At 38.9% G+C, this 19,013-nt stretch overlaps 1 protein-coding gene across 3 annotated transcripts in view; it reads right to left on the bottom strand.

Moving 5' to 3' along the window:
- The window catches only part of LOC126474143 (luciferin sulfotransferase-like), a 757,275-nt gene that overhangs the window by 460,662 nt on the left and 277,600 nt on the right, over positions 1-19,013 (bottom strand). The window contains exon 1 of one of the 3 annotated variants that reach the window (XM_050101592.1): positions 16,054-16,117. The exons of the other annotated variants lie outside the window; for them this stretch is intronic. The gene's annotated coding sequence lies outside the window, so the exon portion shown is untranslated. Of the gene's footprint in view, positions 1-16,053; positions 16,118-19,013 lie in introns of those variants that run through there. 3 annotated transcript variants of the gene reach the window in all.

The raw sequence follows: 19,013 nt of genomic DNA, 5'->3' as shown, positions 1-19,013 counted from the left end.
ACCCGCATTCCTATTTTCCTATTCATTATTAAACCTACTCCTGCATTACCCCTATTTGACTTTGTGTTTATAACCCTGTAGTCACCTGACCAGAAGTCTTGTTCCTCCTGCCACCGAACTTCACTAATTCCCACTATATGTAACTTTAACCTATCCATTTCCCTTTTTAAATTTTCTAACCTACCTGCCCGATTAAGGGATCTGACATTCCACGCTCCGATCCGTAGAACGCCAGTTTTCTTTCTCCTGATAACGACATCCTCTTGAGTAGTCCCCGCCCGGAGATCCGAATGGGGGACTATTTTACCTCCGGAATATTTTACCAAAGAGGACGCCATCATCATTTAATCATACCGTAAAAGCTGCATGCCCTCGGGAAAAATTACGGCCGTAGTTTCCCCTTGCTTTCAGCCGTTCGCAGTACCAGCACAGCAAAGCCGTTTTGGTTATTGTTGCAAGGCCAGATCAGTCAATCATCCAGACTGTTGCCCCTGCAACTACTGAAAAGGCTGCTGCCCCTCTTCAGGAACCACACGTTTGTCTGGCCTCTCAACAGATACCCCTCCGTTGTGGTTGTACCTACGGTACAGCTATCTGTATCGCTGAGGCACGCAAGCCTCCCTACCAATGGCAAGGACTATGGTTCATGGGGGGAGAGAAATCATGTTAGAAAAATGAAAAATGTGCACACGCACTGTAGTTCAAACGTATCAGCAAATCACAAAAATGTATAGGTCATGAATACAAATCATGTTAGTAGAAATGATTTTCACTATGTTACAAGAATTAGGATAGGAAAGGGAAGGATTGCATCATGGTTGTAGCACTTTAGGTTGCACGCAGCTGCACTGAAAGTCCATATCTTTCTACAGAAGTACAACACCAAGTGAGACAATCTGAAGTTCTTTTCCCAGAAGTATTAATCAGCGTAGCCAAGACACTGAAATGTCGTAGTAATATTCCATGTTATCTTTTTGGTAGTACATTAGGTACACCAAACAGTGGGATCATAATAGCATCTCCATCACTCACGGTGGTGGACAGCATGTCGTTTCAACACCACGTTTTTGTAAGGTACACCAACGTAGAATTAGTGCAAAAACCAAATATAGTGCTCCATGATCATGAGGACATACAGGACAAACGGATATTGCAGTAATTCCAGGTAATTAGGTCAGAAGGTGAAGGACATTAAGTCACATACTAGTCTTCATTGAGAATTACACTAATAGTTGGTGGCACTCATTGCCCTGTTATTGAACCTTTCTGTACCATGTATGTAGTATTACAGAATAATGTTCATGAGTTGTTTTACAGAGAACATTTGCACTCATTGGCTAATTATAAACCATCAGAAGTCATAATTGAAAACAGGAGCTAATAAGTGGCATAGTATTACAGAATAATGTTCATGAGTCGTTTTACAGAGAACACTGGCACTCATTGCCTAATTATAAACCATCAGAAGTCATCATTGAAAACCGGAGCTAATAAGTGGCATAATATTACAGAATAATGTTCATGAGTCGTTTTACGGAGAACATTGGCACTCATTGCCTAATTATAAACCATCAGAGGTCATCATTGGAAACAGGAGCTAATAAATGACATATTATTACAGAATAATGTACATAAATCGTTTTACAAAGAACATTGGCACTCATTGCCTAATTATAAACCATTAGAGGTCATCACTGAAAACAGGAGCTAATCAGTGACATAGTATTACAGAATAATGTACATAAATCGTTTTACAGAGAACATTGGCACTCATTGCCTAATTACAAAGCATTATATATATATATATTAAGCAATGCATTCCGTTGGGTAATTACGGAAGAATGAAAATATTTGCTTTTGAGTTGTTGCTGCAAATGAAAATGTCTAACGTCATTCGTCATGCGTCAGCTGCAGCAAGATTATGAAACAAGTAGAGTATATGTAATCACATTCATAAATGACATAGGTTTAATGAACAACTGCTTATAGCACATTAATTTCATAAATAATTTCTCCTGCAAAATACAAAAATGGATTATTAAACTGAAAGAAGAAAAGCATTTTATGCTGAAAAGTAGTGAACTTCGAATTAACAGGTAGTGAAATGTGTATAAAAAAAATGTGTTCCCTAGCTGTCCTTTCCAAAACCTTCAGTCATCATACTATGCAATATAACACATACTGTCAAAATGAACTGCAACAAATACTAAAATAACTACATAGCATAAATACATAACTTCAACATTATCCTCGTCTGTAAAGAAAAAAACTTCATTATCCATCACTTCATTATCCATATTATCATAACTCCGCTATTATCATCACCTGTAAAGAAAAACTTCATTGTCCATAGTAGCATATTCTTCATCATTATTCATCACCCTTCATTATCATCTGCAAAAAAAAAAATCACTTCATTACTCATTACACAACTATTCCTTATTTCTAGCATATTTCATCACTAAAACTAAGATGTGTAGTTCTGTATGACAGCCTGCATCAATCGCCTTGTATTCTGAAAGAAAAAATTAGCTAAGACTGCTATTCTACGATGTGTATAGTGTATTCTTGTTAATGCTTGTTAATCCTGATCCATTTACTCTTCATCACGAAGTATTGCATCCTCTTTCGTCCATTCCGAAGGTGAAATTCCCATTTCTGTTTAATTTATTTCGTTTATACGTTATTTATTTCTGAAAATGATGAACAAAGATTAATGTCTTGCATTTAATTCATATACCCATTAGATAAAAACTGGTTTATAGTAGCATAATTGAGCATACAGCATAGCACGACAGAAAACGTAATATGTAAAAAACGTAGATAGTGTTCAGAGGCAAAAATGTACCCAGTGTATCACAATGTAGCAGCAAAAAAAAAAGAAGTAAAGTAGTCACGATATTGAGATATCATAAGGCAAAATGTCAAAGTCAACTGGTGTTTGCTATATCTTAACTATTTCATAGTGCATACAAACAAAACAGGAAAACAATCGTACATACATAAAAAATGATGACAAGAAATGTGACTTTCTTTGTGTTCAGCTTGTATGTTGTGTAGTTAATAGAGGCGAGAATTAAAGACTTTAATGGAGAGAGAATTTAATAAAATTAATATCACTAGATAAAATTGCATAATTATTCATAACATACGTAAGTTTATCTGGAAAAATGTCCACGGTCTGATGTGTAACGACAAGAAGAGTGACCTGCTAACCTTACCTTGCCGGACAAAAAAAATGGCTCTGAGCACTATGGGACTTAACATCTATGGCCATCAGTCCCCTAGAACTTGGAAGTACTTAAACCTAACTAACCTAAGGACATCACACAACACCCAGCCATCACGAGGCAGAGAAAATCCCTGACCCCGCCGGGAATCGAACCCGGGAACCCGGGCGTGGGAATCGAGAACGCTACCGCACGACCACGAGATGCGGGCCCCTTGCCGCGCACTTTCCAAGAAAAATACAATCATCAGTAAGTAGTCACATAAATATAATTGCATAAATGGTCATAAAATGTGTAAGTTCATCTGGAAAAATATGCACGGTCTGATGTGTAACGACAAGAAGAGCGACCTGCTAACTTTACCTTGCCGGGCACTTGCCAAGAAAAAAGACGACAATCATCAGTAAGTATTCATGTGAATATAATTGCATAAGTGGTCATAAACATTAGCAAATGGCATTACAGCATGTTAAATCATAAAGTATCTTCAATCAATAAAAGGTTTGATATTCGATATGTGGTGGTTTCCTTTGGTTTTTCTGGTTCTTAAAGTTTCGACGTGTACAACATTGGGGTGAGGAATGCTGCGAATCCGATATAGACCTGCGTATAGAAGTTCAAATTTACTGCACCTACCTTTTACTCTATTGGATAAATGGGGTGTACGTACTAATATCTTCTGTCCAATGTGAAAGTCACGGCGTGTACAAACCTGTTTTTGCTGTCTTCTCCGGCGCTCTGCGGCATGTTTGATGTTGTTCAGCGCAATGTCAATTATTTCATGGTGTCGTAGTCGACGAGATGTAGGAAATGTTATTAACTCTTTAATTTTGTTAGGTGGTTCAGTATTTTTCAGTATAACAGACGGAGATAGCATAGTAGATTCACTCGGTATGGAATTAATTATATCTTGGAATGAGCGTATGTGTGTGTCCCAATCAATATGTCTTTTATGGCAGTATATTCTACACAGTTTACCAATTTCTTTCATTAATCGTTCACAAGGGTTCGAAGAAGCATGGTACCTGGATATATAGATCGGGGAAATGTTTCTAGCTCGTAACATACGTGTCCATATAGCAGATCGAAACTGTGATCCATTGTCGGAAATTACTTTCAACACATGCCCTACATGAAATAGAAAATGTTTTACAAATGCTTTCGGAACAGTTTTAGCAGTAGCTTTGCGTAACGGAGTGAAGATAACAGATTTTGAAGTGAGTTCAACAGCGACAAAGATGTAGCAAAAACCTCTATTAGTTCTGGGAATTGGACCAAAAATATCTACAGCGGCCATATGTCTCAATTTAACAGATACAATGGGATGTAATGGACGAATATGTGAAGTCGTATCTGATTTAGCTTTCTGGCAGATTTTACATGACGCTAAAACTCGTCGAGTACGTTTCTCCATGTTCGTAAAATAACAGTTCTGTCTCAGTATAAGCAAACATTTTCTGGCTCCGTAATGTGCGTAACTAAATGAGTATACCAGATTAATTTGTTAACAAGCTCGTCAGGAATGCATAATAACCAATTGTTGCTGTCAGGATGAGAGCGGCGAAACCGAATGTCTTTGCGTACAGTGTAATGGTTTCTAATGGTAACATTATTCCTATCTTGCCAAAGGTGTTTAATCTCTTTCCATACGTTGTCTTTACTCTGCTCTTGTACTATGTCTTGTAATGACGACGAAATGAAATTTTCAAATGCAACTTGTTGAATGTACATGACGCTGAAATTTGCTTTGTAGAAGTTGTTTTCGATGTCTTGCTGATTGTTGCTAAGAGAACGAGATAGTGCGTCTGCTACAATATTTTGTGTGCCGGGAGTGTGAACAATTGTAGAATTAAATTCCTGCAAATAAAGTATCCATCTACTTAATCTGTCGTGTGTGAATTTAGCCGAAAGTAAAAACTGTATCGCTCTGTGGTCTGTGTAAACGGTGATATGTCTTCCATACAGAAAATGCCTAAATCTCGTAAAAACCCAAACAACACATAATGTTTCAAGTTCTGTAACGGAATAATTTCGTTCAGTAGGTGACAGAATGCGACTTGCGGATGCGATGTTTTTAATTACCGTAGAGCCATCTTCTTCAATTTCCTGAAAAATATGTACGCCTAAAGCGGTGTTAGAACTGTCGGTGGCAATGGAAAACTTTCTAGCAAGATCTGGGTGCGATAAAAGTGGTGCATTCAACAGAGCATGTTTCAGGTTCATAAATTCAGAATGTGCTTGCTTATCCCAGGACCAAATAGTGTTTTTACCTGTCAATTGACATAATCTAGGGGTGTTTAAAGCAGAGTAATGAATAAATTTACGAAAAAAGTTAATTAAACCCAAAAAGCTGCGTAGTTGTTTTTTCGTCGTAGGAACAGTAATGTCACGTAAAGCTTGAAGTTTTTCCGGGTCAGGCGCAATGCCTTCTGCTGAAATTACATGTCCAAGAAATTTTATAGAAGTTTTACCAAAGTGCGATTTACTGAGATTAACTGTGAGTCCTTGTGCACGAAAAGTTTGCAACAGTTGTTCTAGAATCAGATTGTGTTCGGACCAATTAGCTTCTGCAATAAGAATGTCGTCTACGTACGTTGTGATTCTCTCTTTAAGTTCTGTAGGAAGTATTGTGTTCAAACCGCGAATAAAAGCTGCTGAGGAAATGGTCAAGCCGAACGGTAATTTATAAAATTGATAACAGTCACCAAAACAGAGAAATGCTGTGTACTTTCTGCAGTTCGGATGGAGCTGAATTTGCCAAAATCTCGATTTCAAATCTAATGTGGAATAAATAGCAGTACCGTGAAATTTCTGTAGTAGTACTTCTAGTGTCTGTGGGCGATCTGTTTCATTAATAATAATGTCATTGATGTGACGCGAATCAAGTACAAGGCGAAGTGAGCCATCCTTTTTCTTAACAATATGGAGCGGGTTTATGTACGGACTAACTGCCGGTTCAATAATTCCTTGGTCAAGCATAGCTTGCAATTCTTTCTTAACTTGTTCTCTATAAATATATGGAATGGGATAATGCTTGGCTTTAAATGTGTCATGCTGTTTGACTTGAAATTCATACATAAAACCGGACATAGTACCAGAAACGTTGTCAAAAACTGGAGCTTGCTGTAAAAGAATTTTGTGTAGTTGCGTGCGTTCGTCATCCGTATTTGCACTACTCTGTTTAACTATATCAGAAATCGTCTGTATTACGTCATAGTCGGCTTCGTCTGGAGTATTATTGTTGTGTACATACGTATCTGTGAACAATGTTGAATTACAGTCTATGCTACGTGATACGGAAATGACCTCTGTACAATTAATTGTTTGTTCTTCCGCAGATAAAGGGTGCTGAAATTCTAAAGCCAGTTGTACATTTTCATCCTTTAACATTAAATAGGAATTTTGAAAGTCAATAATTGCGTCGTGTTGTACCAGAAAATTCGTACCTAGAATAGCGTCTGTTGTCAATAAGGGAACAATCCAAAAATTTGAGTGAAACGTATGACCTGCAATACAAAATGATAAATGTGCCTGTAATTTAACATCTACTCCTTTACTAGATACTGCTCCTTTTACTTTCGTTTTGCCTAATGGTAACATAGGATAGGTATTCTCTTTGTTACACTCGTTGAAAATTTCTTCATTTATAACTGACATAGGTGATCCAGAATCGATTACTGCTGAAAATTTCGATGATCCAATTTTAACTTCGATGACAGGGTGTGAAATGGTTTTTTGAACAATTGGTCTTTCCTGCAAAAGTGTGTCTCGGATGTTGTCAAAAGTAATAACATTTTCGTGAACAACATCTGCGTGTCAAAAGTAGTGCTTGTATTACTGGAAGATGCGACCTGTACAGTATCTAGTCAAATTGTATCTGACGTGTTATTATTATCAGGAGGATTCTGTGACATTTCGACTATTTGAACTGTTCTGTTATTTCTTCCTGACGTATTACGCTCTGGATGATACCTACAGTCTGGTTCATTCATGATTATTTGTTGTGGCGGATGTTCTTGCTGCTGATAAGGTAGACTGTTATTAACTGTACGCTGAAAATTGTGCTAATTAATTTTACGTCTGTCATGATAGTCATTTCTATACGGCGCATTGCGATAGGAACTGAAATAGTGTGTTTTCTGTACGTAGTTATTTCCTTGTTGTTTTGCGTTACTATTTGTTGGAGCTGAGACTATAAGTGCACGAGGCGAAACATTAAAGCTTGGTTGACCTTGTAGACTACATTGTTGGTTAGGTATGCTAACCGGCTGGTTTTGTTGCTATTGCGAAGAAAAACCTCTATTGTTACGAAAAAGCCTTCGCTATTGCTGATAATATTACACATACTGATGATTAACATTTTTTTTGTTATTAAAGTTCTCGTGTTTGTCATTTCGGGGGCGTCTAACGAAAAAGTGTCACTTTCGGTATAACTTGTCATATCGGGTTTTCTTGACTCACTTTTAATCCTAGGTAGGGCAATAGTTAAACAGCTGTTTTGATAGATATACAGGATAGTAGAAGGGAAGGCAGCAGTGCAGAAAACTAAAGATGAAACAGCACTACTATGGCTCGGGGCCCTGTGCACGCTACGGTACATACTCATTAAAGCGTAATGAATCCCCTGAGGTCTATTACGCGCTACAAATAAATTTCAACTTTTTCGGTACAGGCAATGGCGGCAAAAATTCAAGAATAAATTGCTGTATCCATGCTAATTCTAGTTTCTGCATTACCGGTAATGCTATTGAAAATACAAAAACAAATTGTCGTATCCAGTTCAATGCGTGTACTTGTGCTCTGTTATTTTCAAATACCTTAGATTTTTTTACACATACAAATTGCTTATAATCAACGTTATCGTCTCTGAATTTGAGAACGGGTTCAGGTTTGTATGAGAATTTGTTTGTCTGTGTCATTTCAGATTTTAAATCGCGTAGTGTCTGTAAATTACTTAAGTTGTACTGGCTGTACGAGTGTGAGAAACGATCGGAATGTGCCTTACGCTGTGACGTGTTAGTGACTGAAACATTTTTCATTTGTGTCACTTTAATACGTTCGTCAATTTGCTTGTTCTGCTGTTCACATTTCTTATCGACTTCCGTATCCACAATGTGTGAAAGTTCTGGTGACTTTAAATTAAACTCATCGTGTAACTGTGTCGCATTTTCAGAACATTGTTCAGCGACTGCATTAATTTCATCTCTATGATTCTGTTGTGGCTACACGTGTATTATTTAATTCTTGCGCAACAGATATAATTTCTTCATTACTGTTCCTAGCATGAGCCTTACTTTCCTCACATAATTGTTCTTTTGCGTCGTGACGTTGCACGGTAACAGCTGTAATCTGTTCACTAACTTGTTTGTTCTGTTCGTTAAAGTTGTCGTGTTTTTCATTCGACAGATTGAAACTTTCATTAATTAGTTCATTAAGTTGTTTGAAATGGTTGTCGAAACTTTCATTAAGTTTGTCATATGTTTCATTAAGTTGTTTGAAACTGTTGTTTAGTTCTTCACTGAATTGTTTGAAATTCTCGTCTTGTTTTTCATTAAATTGTTTGTAATGGGTTTCCTATTTTTCATACATTTTTCGTAAAAATGCCAATACTTGATCCACAGTAACATTACCTACTCTATTCTCTGTGCCGTTTGATGGCGTACTTGCAATTGTCACGTTTTGTGTAACCATTCGGTCATTTTGTGATTCTTGAAAAGGTTTGCCAATCGGACGTGCACTGTTAGTCACTATCTCGGAATTAAATAAATAATTAAATAAATCCGACGCATTCTGATTACACTGTTCGTTTTCACTAAAAAAATCTGTCCGTTCGTCACGTAAATCCTGCAAACCGGGTGTGTTAAGCTGGGCAGCACTCATTGCAACAGAACGCCCCGCGTCATCAATTGCCGTTAAATTAACAGAGGACACAATTGAATTCGTCTGTTCATCACTAGGATCAAAATCAACATTAGTGCTCGGTACGCACTGATTGTCTGCAAATGGAGGATTGTCATCATTACACTGCGTGTCGCAAGTACTATCGGTCAAGTTATTTATGTCGGCTATTTCACTCATTATACATCGCGATGTACTGTTAACAGTCTTTCGCGGCATTTTTACACAAATCACAATTATTCACAAATGAAACAAAGACAATGCAAAATCCAACAAACACTATTATAACAAAGAGCAACAAATTGCCGTTGATCTGTGGAAGAAAGAGTGACAAATTAGAAAATGCGTTGCGCCAAATGTTAATTACATTTAAGTAAATAAGAGCAGATATGCGACTACTTCTCAGAAGATTCACTAAGAAATACGATCCTGGTCCGGACGTCGCCAAGTGTAACCTCCCCGCAGAATTTTTGTTAAATGTAAAACAAGAAAAATGAAGCCAAGCGTAACCTCCCAACAAAATAAGGTTTAATAAAAAATGTGAAATGGAACCAAGCTTAAACTCCCCATAAAAATTAAGGTATGAAGATTGACCATAAATCAACAACAATATTATTAATTAGATAATGAACCATGAACCGTATCTAACATCTCAACAGAAATAATTAAACCTGATAAATTTTATAAGGACAGCAGCGCTGACCTTCGGCCCTGTGAAATAATTAAACCTGATAAATTTTATAAGGGCAGCAGCGCTGACCTTCGGCCCTGTATTCTGAATAACAAAAGCAAAAATTCTTACCTCAATAAAATGCATCTATATCTGCTCTTATTTATCGACACAGCTTCGTGCAATGCTGGCGTATATTAAATTTTGACTCTTGGAGGGAATGCATAGGAGATATTCTTTAAATTGAAATGAATGTTTTTCTTTAAAACACTTACTTTATAAAAAAAATTATTATTGGGGCATTTTTTGAGCAAATTAATTACAATTAACATACATCACTGGATGTGCGCAATGCTGCTTCATTACCTTCTACAACAATGCTCATCGTCCACCACAATCCTGACCAGAGTCGCAAGAAGAACACGCTGTCGACGCATGCCGACGCCTGCTCAGTACAACCGTCCACTCGCTACCACTACTGCCGACTGACTACTACTACAGACAGAGTACCACTGCTCCTGCCGACTCGCTACACGCAACTAACTTCTACTACAGATAGAGTACAACTGAACACTCGCGCGGTCAAGCGCAGACTAGCAACGATAAATAACTCTCTGGTCAGAGATTCTGTCATGCCTCGCCATCGATGGTAATGAATAGATACGTGTTTCAGTAGGAAAAGCCTATGCCAGACTGAGATTCATAGGAAGAATCTTAAGAAAATATAACTCATCCATGAAGGCAGTGGCTTAAAAGGCAGTAGTTTGACTCATTCTTGATTATTGTTCATCCATGTGGGACACTTAGCAGGTAGGACTGACAGAAGGGATAGCGAAGATGCAATGGAAAGCGGCGTGTTTCGCCACGGGATCGTTTAGTTGGCGCGAGAGCAGTACTCAGATGCTCAAAAAGTCAGACTTAGAAGTGAGGCATTGTGCATCAAGAAGAACTTTAGCGGTAAAAATTCGAGAGAAGACTTTCCAGGAAGAGTCAGCAACGTAGTACTTCCTCCCACTACATCTCGCGAATAACCACGACGAGAAAAATTCGAGACCGAGCGAGGTGGCGCAGTGGCTAGCACACTGGACTCGCATTCGGGAGGACGACGGTTCAATCCCGTCTCCAGCCATCCTGATTTAGGTTTTCCGTGATTTCCCTAAAATCGTTTCAGGCAAATGCCGGGATGGTTCCTTTGAAAGGGCACGGCCGATTGCCTTCCCCATCCTTCCCTAACCCCGAGCTTGCGCTCCGTCTCTAATGACCTCGTTGTCGACGGAACGTTAAAAAAAAACACTAACACACACACACTAAAAAAATTCGAGAAATTAGACCTAATGCAGAGGTTTATCGGGAATCATTCTTCCCACGCACCATTCGCGAATAGAACAGGGATTGGGGATCAGTTAGTGATTCCTGCCCCACGCATCGTTAGGTGGCTTGCAGAGCATGATATAGATCTGCAAATGTTCATTTTTTTCTTTTTTTTTTTTTGCGGCCCTCAACGACTTCCTCTCATGTGCTAACCGCTTCATCTTAGAGTAGCACTTGCAACGTACGTCCTCAATTATTTGCTGGATGTATTCGAATCGCTGTCTTCCTCTACAGTTTTTGCCCTCTACAGCTCCCTCTGGTACCATGGAAGTCATTCACTCATGTCGTAAAAGATGTCCTATCATCCTGTCCCTTTTTCTTATCAGTGTTTTCCACATATTCCTTTCCCCTCTGATTCTGCGTAGAACCTCCTCATTCCTTACCTTATCAGTCCACCTAATTTTCAACATTCGTCTGTAGCACCACATCTGAAATGCTTTGATTTTCTTCTGTTCTGGTTTTCCCACAGTCCATGTTTCACTACCATACAATGCTATACTCCAGACGTACATCTCAGAAATTTCTCCCTCAAATTAAAGCGGATATTTGATATTGCTAGACTTATCTTGGCCAGGAATACCTCTTTTATCATTGCTAGTCTGCTTTTGATGTCCTTGCTCCGTCCATCATTGGTTACTTTACTGCCTAGGTAGCAAAATTCATTAACTTCATCGACTTCGTGACCATCAATCATGATGTTAAGTTTTTCGCTGTTCTCATTTCTACTACTTCTCATTACCTTCGCCTTCTTTCCGTTTACTCTCAATCCATACTGTGCACTGATTAGACTGTTCATTCCATTCAGCAGATCATGTAATACTTCTTCACTTTCAGTCAGGATAGCAATGTCATCAGCGAATCGTATCATTGATATCCTTTCACCTTGAATTTTAATTCCACTCCTGAACCCTTGTTTTATTTCCATCATAGCTTCCTCGATGTACAGATGAACAGTAGGGACGAAAGCCTACATCCTTGCCTTACGCCCTTTTTAATATGAGCACTTCGTTCTTGGTTGTCCACTCTTATTATTCCCTCTTGGCTGTTGTAGATATTCTATTTGACCCGTCTCTCCCTATAGCTTACCCCTATTTTTCTCAGAATTTCGAACATATTGCACCATTGTCCACTGTCGAAGGCTTTTTCCAGGTCGACAGATCCTATGAACGGTTCTTGATTTTTCTTTAGTCCTGCTTCCATTATTAACCGCAATGTCGGAATTGTCTCACTCGTGCCTTTACTTTTCCTAAAACCAAACTGATCATCATCTAACGCATCCTCAGTTTTCTTCTGCATTCTTCTGTATATTTTTCCTGTCAGCGACTTTGATACATTAGCTGTTAAGCTGATTGTGTGGTAATTATCGCACTTGTCAGCTCTTGCCGTCTTCGGAATTGTGTGGATGATGCTTTCCGAAAGTCAGATGGTATGTTACCAGACTCATATATGTTGTTGCGACTTCCCCAAATGATCTTAGAAATGCTAATGGAATGTTTCGCTTCTGTCTTATTTGATCTTAAGTCATCCAAAGCTCTTTTGAATTCCGATTCTAATACTGGATCGCCTATATCTTCTAAATCAACTCCTGTTTCTTCTTCTATCTCATCAGACAGATATTTCTCCTCATAGAGGCTTTTAATGTATTCTTTCCACCTATCCGCTCTCTCCCTTGAATTTAACAGTGGAATTCCCGTTGCACTCTTAATGTTTCCACCCTTGCTTTTAATGTCACTGAAGGACGTTTTGACCTTCCGGTATGCTGAGTCTGTCCTTCCGAGAATCATTTCTTTTTCGATGTCTTCACGTTTTTCCTGCAGCCATTTCGTCTTAGCTTCCCTGCACTGCCTATTTATTTCATTCCTTAGTGACTTGAATTTCTGAATACCTGAGTTGCCCGGAACATTTTTGTACTTCCTCCTTTCATCGATCAATTGAAGTATTTCTTCTGTTACCCATGGTTTCTTCTCAGTTACCTTCTTTGTACCTACGTTTTCCTTCCCAACTTCTGTGATGGTCCTTTCTAGAGATATCCATTCCTCCTCAACTCTACTGCCTACTGAGGTATTCCTTATTGCCGTATGTATAGCCTTGGAGAACTTCAACCGTATGTCGTAATTCCTTAGTACTTCCGTATCTCACTTCTTCGCGTATTAATTCTTCCTGACTATTGTGTTAAATATCAACCTAATCGCCATCACCACTATATTGTTATCTAAGGCTATATCTACTCCTGAGCACGCCTTCTAATGCAGTACCTGATTTCGGAATCTCTGAAATCTTCCCGTATCTCCCGGCCTTTTCCAAGTATACCTCCTGCTCTTGTGATTCTTGAACAGGGTATTCGCTATTACTAGCTGAAACTTGTTACAAAACTTATTTGGTTATATTGTTACAAACACCTCGAATATTTATGTGTTTCGTTTTCTCGTAGTGCCCCAAATCCTATCCCCTGTATATGTAAAGAAATGACGCCTTGTGCCGCTGAGCATAATATTCCTTTCTGATAAATAGTTTCGATAATTGGGAGCATCATATGTTCACATATTGGGTCAATCAGGTGTTGATCCCCATTACTGTAACTATTCATCAGTAAAAAATAATTCCTATACATCAGCTTTTTGATGACTGAAAAGACTTACACGTCTATGACATCAAGAGGAGGCATTATAAATGCACTTTTAGTGAGACAATTTCCCGACACGTTTGGTTTTCAGAATCTTGAAGGTAGGAAAGAAAAACAATGAGTTTCACAGTCCTGCATGTGTTGGGATAGAAATTTGATATGACTGTGGTAACAGCTCCATTTTTAGCCCGGTAGTTCATGTGATAACAATAGTCAGTGCTAAATGCTGTTGTGCTAGTGAAAGGGCATGGAAATTATTGCAGAAAGAATATATAACAATGTCAATATTGGCCTAACTTTCGCAAGTACTTTCGCAATTCAAACTGAATTATAGTGCTATTTCGCTATATTTAAATGGAATAGTTATCAGGACCAACTAAATTGTTATCACTCTTCGTTTAGCAGACGCGTATGATAGGAGACCACATTGATACACATGTTTGTCCATGTAACAAGGAAGGCCATTGAAATTATCTACGCGGGACAAACTACATGTACTACGAGGTTATAAGCAATTTTTGAAACGTCTGGTACAAACAAAATACAGCAAAAGAAACCGAAGTACTACTGAAAGAAAGCTGGATCGGCATGCCGTTAGCTACGCAGATACCCGCGCAGATATTCGAGATGTGAGTTATAGATGAAATAAGAACTTGTAGAAAGTTGTCTGATAAGAGAAATAAGTAAAGAAAAAAATAAGCGGTGTGAAATGACGGCAAGAGGACTGTGGCATTTCAATAAAAATGCTCGTCTGTAGTCTCCCATTTACTATACAGTCAGTTTCTTTAGTACATATCAATAAAATAGTGCTCTGTTTAAGACATGAGTCGAGTTGGGAACTTCATCGATAGCTTAGCATAGGAAACAGGCTTCTGCGAAGAAACAATAGCAGTTCTTGTTTCGGAATGCCTATCTACATCTACATCTACGTGATTACTCTTCTGTTCACAATAAAGTGCCTGGCAGAGGGTTCAATGAACCACCTTCAAGCTGTCTCTCTACCGTTACACTCTCGAACGGCGCGCGGGAAAAACGAGAACTTAAATTTTTCTGTGCGAGCCCTGTATTCTCTTATTTTATCGTGATGATACTTTCTCCCCTTGTAGGTAGGTGCCAACAGAATGTTTTCGCAATCGGAGGAGAAAACTGGTGATTGAAATTTCATTAGAAGATACTGTCGCAACGAAAAACGCCTTTGTTTTAATGATAGCCACTCCAATTAATGCATCATGTCTGTGGAACTATCTCCCCTGTTTCGCGATAGTAAAAAACGAGCCGCCGTTCTTTGAACTTTTTCGACATCGTCCGTCAGTCCCACCTGATGCGGAAACCACACCGCACAGCAATACTCCAGAATAGTGCAGACAAGCGTGGTGAAAGCAGTCTCTTTAGTAGACCTGTTGCACCTTCTAAGTGTTCTGCCAACGAGTCGCAGTCTTTGGTTTGCTCTACCCACAACATCTTTGTGATCGTTCCAATTTAGTTTATTTGTAATTGTAATCCCTAAGTATTTAGTTGAATTTACAGCCTCAAGATTTGTGTGACTTATAGCGTAATCGAAATTTAGCGAATTTCATTTAGTACTCATGTGAATAACTTCACATTTTTCTTTATTCTGGGTCAATTGCCATTTTTCGCACCACACAGATATCTTATCTCAATCATTTTGCAATTCGTCTTGGTCATCTGATTACTTTACTATGCGGTATGCGGTAAATGACAGAATCATCTGCAAACAATCTAGTAGGGCTATTCAGATGGTCTCCTACGTCGTTAATATAGATCAGGAATAATAAAGGGCGTATAACACTTTCCTGGGGAACGCCGGATATTACTTCTGTTTTACTCGATGACTTTCCGTCTATTACTACGAACTGGTACATTTCTGACAGGAAATCACGAATCCAGTCGCACAACTTAGGCGATATTCCATAGACACGCAGTTTGCTTAGAAGACGCTTGTGAGGAACGGTGTCGAAAGCCTTTGGACATGTATTTTACGTTCACCACGAAACTGCAGTTTTAGGAATCCTGATCTAAGGCGTAGAAAACCAAGTTTCACATGTCAACAAAAGATTTCGTTTAAAAGCGGGAAGAGTGGTTACGCTGCCTTAACTAATTGATTCCAAAGTAGAATGAGGCGTCACATAAAAGACAAAGCCATCGCAGTAGAGCGGACGGTTGTGCCTCAGCTACGCTAGAGTGCTAGAACGCTACAGCCCAAAGCATGGTGTTTTTACACAGGGCGCTGCCCTACTCACGTGATACGTCGGCTGCCCTCGCTTGGTCCGTGTTGCTGCCGGTCACGAGCTCGCCCTGATCTAGACTACAGCTGAGCTATCAGACCCCCGCCACATCCCCCCCCCCTCCCCCCTGTCGCGCCAGGCCACTTTCTCCAGCTGCGGCTTCCGTCCCGCCGTCGGCCGGTGCACACAAGGTCGACAAGTCAGGCCTTCACGTGACTGCTTCTCGTATGAGTGGACGCTCCTAGCCAACAATTACGTAAGGGTACTTGTTCTTGTCACGAGGTTTTGCAGTATCTTACCCTGTGACCATTAGTCATCTGCAAAATCACCACCACCACCACCACCACCATCATCATCGTCATCAGCATCATCATCGATATCAGCAGCAGTAGCAGATGCAGCAGCAGCAGCAGCAGTAGCTGCAGATCAACAGTTGAAGCAACAAGAGCAATAAAACCGCTCGCAGCATATAAGAAAGAGCCTTTGCGTTCTCAAAAGACATGTTTTCAGTAGAACAGGTTTCCTTCTTCCGTGCTATAGAGAAGAGGTAAGCATATATTCTTCGGTTCCCTCTTTCCTCTTTGGTCTGTAGTAGTGGTGGTGGTGGTAGTAGTAGCAGTAGTAATATAATTGTAGTTTTATCCATCCGTAGATCTTTTTTACAACGATATTGTTCATGTCTTAATATTACAATTGAAGAAAAAAAATATAGCAATTCACGTATACAGACATTTACAGATCTAGTAGGACAAGGATGGAACAGGCAGTCGGCCATCGCCTGAAGTAATTTAGCGATACCACAGAATAAATCAGGATGGCTGGATGATGATTACGGCCTCCACCCTCCAGAACGCAAGGTTACTGTGTTTATAACAATGCTACCTCACTCGGTTTACCACTAGTGTACAATACTGTTTTACGAATATTAATAATGAAACAATCTGACACTGGATTGTTAATTCATTTCTCACGCTCAGTCACTCCAAGCACTACACAAACTGTACACACATTCTTTCATAACACTACAGACACGCCACCAGCTGATGTCAGAACCATTTTCTGCATCGCAACTTCCTATTTGCGAACCTGAAAACCTTAGTCAGTATTCCTCTAAAACTAGTGAGAAGTTGCGATCAGAAAGAGTATAAGGTGTTAAATTATACATTGCATACGGTTGGGAGTAGGTTTTCCCAGAACGGGAGAAGAGAAGGAAAAAATATATTGCGAAAGAGTTGTATGGAAATTAGACGTTTTATTATTGTTATTTCTATTTATGTCTGTTACAATTTTTACCAAATCCTTAATCTGTGTTAAGTACACGTAATCCTTCAGTGTACAGAAAGTATTACGTAACAGGTACATTTTCCCTGTCTTTTCAAGTAACTTTGTCTTTAGAAGTTCTTTAACCTCCTTTATTGTACAGTTTTATTCCTTGGTAAAAAGTGCTGTCTTAAGTTTTATGTTTATTCTTTCTTTGTAAATGTAAGTTCAGTTTTGATCTTGTTCCATAGTCGTGGACAGAACTGTTTGTGGTGTAATTACTGCTACTGACTGGTAAACATATTCGCACAGTGGAGTTAAAATCCCTACTGTTTGGAACAGATCTTTACAATGAGATCTACTACTAATTTTGGTTACTATCCGTAAGAACCTTTCCTATAGTTAGAAAACTGTGTTCATATTTTGTACATTTGTTCTCCAGAAAAGAATGCCACAGCTAATAAATGAGTTTATCGCAATCGTTGGAGCAACAAACGAACTCAAACCATTAGAAACTAGAAGACATTGCCATTACACAGTGATGGTAGGACTCTTAAGGGCGTAACATGTTGATGACATTCTCATTGCAAGTATCGTTGTGTGTTCGCTACACTTCAGCTGAGAATTCACATTCTTTCTTAGAAATTTACCATTTATTACTCAGTCTAAAGAGGTGCCATCTACATTTGATTTGACAGTTTGATTGTCCCCCTATTTCAAATAATTGATCTCCGTCTTTAGTATTCATTCTTGCCAAGATTTTCTCCCATTCAACTATGCACCTAACTTCGAATTAACGGCAAAAAGGCAAATTTCTTAAAATAACGAACTGACAATCCGAAACTGTTGTCTAAATTAAATTGGTTTACATGTGTCGACAGTAGCGACGTTGCAGCGAAAATTACTGTCGGTAGGCAGCCAGGTCAGTGTTCTGTGGAGCTTGGATGTCTGTTTAAAGCATCTGTCGACAGTAAAAATTGCGTAAAAAATCTGAAATTAACGTATGGTGTGGATTTCTGAATCGTCTTTAACAATGTTAAGAATCAGTTGGTAATTTTAACAAAGGCCGGTATTAATGTCAATTCATTTAAAACAGATGAGATTTTCCATCCAGAGAGCACTTACGGATCAAAGTCATCTACCCAGTTCCATACTGATCGTATTGGTATCGTAAGCGGGAATGGCACAAGAAGGCTGAAGTACCTAATTGCGTGTAGCGAAACTGTTTCGTTGAGAAAGATCGAACTACAATTCATTCTGCCAATATTCGTACAAATGCTGAAATGATAGATATAGAAATAAACAATCACACAATGGAAATTGGTATAAAATTGCGCGCCTGGCTTTGACTGGATACCAGTACGCTTATGTACAGGCCACACGAAAAATCTCATTCTTTTAGCAATAGGTAATGGCAGTCGTTGGAGCAACCAACGACTCAAACCATTAGAAAAAGGAGACACACCTTTGAGATCCAAGCTGAATTACTGTGCACAAAAGGATTAACTAATGCGATGAATGTTAAGACTCTTGCTGTGGAAAATTGCTTAATACTGAGAATGAGATTAATTAAAAGTTTTAAATGAACCAAATAAAACACAAACATGTGATGCACCTGGCTGTTTGGCAGTTCTCGTGTAATAATATAAAAGTACACAAGATGGTTTACACTTGCTGGATTCAAAAGTCATTTGAAAGGTTTGACAATATGCCAT

This window comes from Schistocerca serialis, chromosome 4 (genome assembly GCF_023864345.2).
Source record: "Schistocerca serialis cubense isolate TAMUIC-IGC-003099 chromosome 4, iqSchSeri2.2, whole genome shotgun sequence".
NCBI classification, from domain to species: domain Eukaryota; kingdom Metazoa; phylum Arthropoda; class Insecta; order Orthoptera; family Acrididae; genus Schistocerca; species Schistocerca serialis.
The sequence above is the reverse complement of the archived record's forward strand: the minus strand, read 5'-3'. Positions and strand labels throughout refer to the sequence as shown.